General features: G+C 44.0%; 1 long non-coding RNA gene across 1 annotated transcript in view; it reads right to left on the bottom strand.

The window, feature by feature from the left end:
• Positions 1 to 4,976, bottom strand: part of LOC140848985 (uncharacterized) — a 50,030-nt gene that overhangs the window by 1,292 nt on the left and 43,762 nt on the right. The window lies entirely within an intron of this gene.

The raw sequence follows: 4,976 nt of genomic DNA, 5'->3' as shown, positions 1-4,976 counted from the left end.
CTTGGGGCTTTTCCTGGTAGAGTAAAATTTCTGTTATGAGTGTTGTTGGGAAATACAATTTTTTAAAAAAGGTCACTTTGTATACTTATTTGATATACTCTTCCAACTTTTGGGTTCGAGATCTCCAAGAATCCCCAAAAGATACTTCATTCTTTCTGACCCACGTCCTCTACTCTTTTGACAGAGATTTTAAGTGGACATCACTGAGGCAGAGAGCACTGAATCAGGAGTCAAGAAATCTGTATTCTCATTTTAATTTTGGGAAATACGTAATCATTGCCATGTATCCTAAAATCTCTAGGACTCAGTTTCCTCAGAGAAATTAAGAAAATAATCCCAGATTTCAGAATTACATTGTGTCCTTTGGGCTTCTTGGGGATAAAAAGTCATGTTCTGTCTTTCAGCTCCTCCTTTTATCATTATCTGGGAACAGGAGTTAAATGTAACCATGTCTGATAGTAACAAGGTAACGGGTATTTCAGGGACAAAGAATTCCAAGCAACCTTTTCAGCCAGGTCAGAGTCACTCACTGACAAGGGGAAGACTCATCACAAAGCTCCTCAAGTTGTTCCACACCCTTACCCTTTCTCATTCCAGCTGCCCCACCTCAAATGCTCTGAGCAACTAAATTACATTCATTAATGGTGACGTGGGTTCCACAATTCAGACATACCGGGTTAGGTGGAGGGAGGGCAGTGAACACATGGACAGTGGAGTTGGCTGGCTGTTGTTAAGTTGCACTGAGCCCTGCCAAGAGATAATGGAGAGCTGAGAGCAGTTACAAATTCTAAACATTAACTGTAAAGGCCAGAGAGCCTCTTTGATGGGTTACAAGAAAAGGCCCTTATCTACAACAGTGGAAGAACAAAAAAAGCTGAATACGAGACTCAGGGCTTAACAGAGTTCCAGGAGGCAGATCTCTGATCAAGGTGAGGGCCCTGGTTGGGAAAACTGGGGACCCTAACACATGAAATGGAAATACCTAGTGGTGCCCCCAAAGGTTTTGGCTCCCTACGGTCTTCTAAACCCTCAGAGCCTTAAGAGGGGGCCCACACCTCCCTATTAAAGCCGGCACTCTTCCCATGTGGGAAGACACTGCAGAGGCCTCTTGCCCTCAGATCTGCCTTGACCTCCTCTCCTGACTGCTATGATCTTCATTAGGGTTAATTTACAGCAGACCCCAGTGAGAACATAGTCCTGATGAGGGAGAAAAGTACTATACCCACAAAGCAGTGGCAGGAACTAAAGAACATGTACTTGTAAGATTTGGGAATATCTGTGAGACTGGGCTTTGGTGGTGCTTAATCAAAGGGGCTGAAATACAAGACTGGATAAGAGAGGGTTTATTGACTGGAGCCTATGCTCTTGGGATAGAATTTAACTTCCTGATAAGGTCTTGCTCAAGTGGCTCTGAGAAACATAGAGGAAGTAATAACTTTTGCTGAGTGAAGTTTAACTGCCTGAATTGCCATGGCAATTGAGGAAAGAAAGGATTAAATTGCTCATGAAGTGAGTATGCTAAAGTCAATTATAAAAGGCCAGAAACCCTAACAAAAGATGTTCTATAGAAGGCCTTGAGGAACCCTGTTTACCAGGGCCAGCAGGAATGTGCTAGTGAGAGGAGTGCCAGCATCACTATGACGCTTGGTGGCAGCTTTCTTCTGCAAGCCAGAGCTAACGGGGTGCTGTCACAGCTTGGCTCTTTTGTAGCAAAAGGGGTAATGGGGATCCCAAAGCAGTAGAGGCCAAGGGGCAGCACTTCAACTGAACTGCCAGAAGCCTGGGGGTGACAATTATTCTGACTGACAAGGTCAGAGTGACAGGCCAGGGAACTTGACACATGAGTTGTAAAGGTGGTTAACAGAACATGGCATCCCTAGGGGCAAAATAATGGGCAGTCAAAGCAAGGGTATTGCTGAATACATGTAATCAAAAGAAAGCAAAACTAGATGAGCAAGAACCCAAGGATGGGGCTCCCAGTAAAACATCATGATCCCTTATCTAGTTCCCCAAACTGAGTCAGTTTTCACACAGAAATTCACTTATTAAGAGGTGGCCAGTCACCAAGACTGGCAATGCCATAATAAGTATATGCAGTAATGACTCCCCAGTCCTTCCAGAAAGGAACTTATGACTATTTACTTAGGTTGACTCTAAGTAGAGAGGGAGATGGTAAAAGCAGTGTTGGACACAAGATCTGAGTTGCACTTGACACTGAGAAACCCAAGGTGTGATCCTCACCCCCCTATTGGAGCAAGAGCTCATGAGAGTCAGGTAATTATAAATAAAGTCCTGCCCCAAATCCAGCTTACAGTATTTCTACCCCCATCTAGTCAGAAGCAATCTAAACTGTTTGGACATCCTGCAGAACATCCTTTTGATCCATTACATTCATGTCATGCAGATCAGTCAGGATGACCAACAGTAGGTAGCATACTATAAGCCTTGGTAAGTCACTTGTGCTCTTGAGTGTAGAATATAATCCCTACAATCATCAGGGGCCTAATGACGGAGGGGCTCAAGATGGCGACATGAGTAGGGCAGCAGAAATCTCCTCCCAAAACCATATACATTTTTAAAAATACAACAAATACAACTATTCCTAGAGGAGAGACCAGAAGATACAGTACAACAGCCAGGCTACATCTACATCTGCGAGAACTCAGCATCTCACGAAAAGGGTAAGATACAAAGCCGTGATCTGGTGGAACCCGAGCACTCCCCCAACCCCAGCTCACCCATGGGAGGAAAAGAATCAAAGTCAGAAGGGAGTGGAAGCACAGGACAGCTGAATAACCAGCCCTAGAAATCTGCACTGGGAGCACAGACACACATTGCATGGTGTACTGGATATTAGAGAAATGGAAAAGATAAGTCCTAGATGTAGACTGCGAGAAGGTCCCCATAGCTGGCTTCCCTGGGACAAAAGAAAAGCAGGCACTTTTTAAAAGTGTTAAAGGAACAAGGGCTTAACAGCTGGACAAAATCATTCCGGCACACTCAGCCCAGCAGGCTGGGAATCTTAAGGAACTTCAGGTGCCTTAACCCCCTGGGGGATAATGCATCCCCGAAGCCCCTCATGGCAATAAGCAGCCTGACATTCATTCCCTCCAGCCAGTGCTGCAAGCAAACCAGCTGACCCACAACAGCTGTGGAGCAGCCAAGAAAAGCTCCACCCACAGAAGCTACACAGAGTCTTCTCCTACCGCGCAGCTAACTGGGACAGACCCAGAGGCTGCTGCCCATGCCCAGCTGCCCAGCACAGACAGAGGAAGCTGGAGCAAGGTCTGGAAGGCATGAAGGGGCACCACTCTCACAGGAGAACACAGCCGACACATCTGCAACCCCCCATGGGGCTCTAGACTATCCCAAGAGCCACCCTGCCCATGGCAGGTCAGGAGATTATCCCAGAGACAGCTCCCAGTGTGTGGGTAATGGGCACAGGCAGCAGAGAACGGCAAGGTAACCAGCAAGCAAGGAGGGACTTTGTTTTTCCAGCTGACACACACGCTACTTGCCTGTGCCTACTTCTATCACCATGAAAAGGCAGAAGAATCTGGTCCAGTCAAAAATCACTCAGACAACCCCAGAGAGAGGGCCTGGTGAGATAGATATAACCAATCTTCCTGAAAAAGAATTCAAAATAAAAGTCATAACCATGCTGACGGACCTGCAGAGAAATATGCAATAGCTAAGGGATGAAGTCCAGAGGGAAATAACAGAAATGAAACAATCAATAGAAGGTCTTAAGAGCAGACTGGATGAGGTGCAAGAGACTGTTAATAGAATAGAAATCAGAGAACAGGAATGCAGAGAAGCTGAGGCACAGAGAGATAAAAGGATCTCTAGGAGTGTGAAAGAATATTAAGAGAACTGTATGACCAATCCAAAAGGAACAGTATCCGCATGATAGGGGTACCAGAAGAAGAAGAGAGAGAAAAAGGGATAGAAAGTGTCTTTGAAGAATTACTTCCTGAAAACTTCCCCAATCTGGGGAAGGAAACAGTCTCTCAGACCATGGAAGCCCACAGACCTCCCAACAGAAGGTACCCAAGGAGGACAACACCAAGACATATAATAATTAAAATGGCAAAGACCAAAGACAAGGACAGAGTATTAAAGGCAGCCAGAGAGAGAAAAAGATCACCTACAAAGGAAAACCCATCAGGCTATCATCAGACTTCTCAAGAGAAACCTTACAGGCCAGAAGAGAATGGCATGGTATATTTCATGCAATGAAACAGAAGGGCCTTGAACCAAGAATACTGTATCCAGCAAGATTACCATTTAAATTTGAAGGAGGGATTAAACTATCCAGACAAGCAAAAGTTGAGGGAATTCGCCTCCCACAAACCACCCCTACAGGATACTTTAAAGGAACTGCTCTAGATGGAAGCACTCCTAAGGCTAAATAGCTGTCACCAGAGGAAATGAAATCACACCAAAGAAACCAGACCAACCAAATACTAACTAAAGGCAAAAAATAAAATAAACTATCCAGAAAACCAGTCAGAAGAAACACAAAAGAGTACAGAATAAAACACCTAACATATAAAGAATGGAGGAGGAAGAATAAGAAGGGAGAGAAATAAAGAATCATCAGACTGTGTTTATAATAGCTTAATAAGAGAGTTAAGTTAGATGGTTAGATAGTAAAGAAGATACCCTTGAAACTTTGGTAAGGATGAATCCAAAGCCTGCAATGACAGTAAGTACATATCTGTCGATAATCACCCTAAATGTAAATGGACTGAATGCACCAATCAAAAGACACAGAGTAATAGAATGGATAAAAAAGCAAGACCTATCTATACACTGCTTACAAGACACTCACCTGAAACCCAAATACATACACAGTGAAGGGATGGAAAAAGATATTTCATGCAAACAATAGGGAGAAAAAAGCAGGTATTGCAGTATTTGTATCAGACAAAATAGATTTCAAAACACAGAAAGTAACAAGAGATAAAGAAGGA

This window comes from Manis javanica, chromosome 4 (genome assembly GCF_040802235.1).
Source record: "Manis javanica isolate MJ-LG chromosome 4, MJ_LKY, whole genome shotgun sequence".
Taxonomy (NCBI): Eukaryota; Metazoa; Chordata; class Mammalia; order Pholidota; family Manidae; genus Manis; species Manis javanica.
This window is presented reverse-complemented; position numbering and strand designations above follow the sequence as displayed.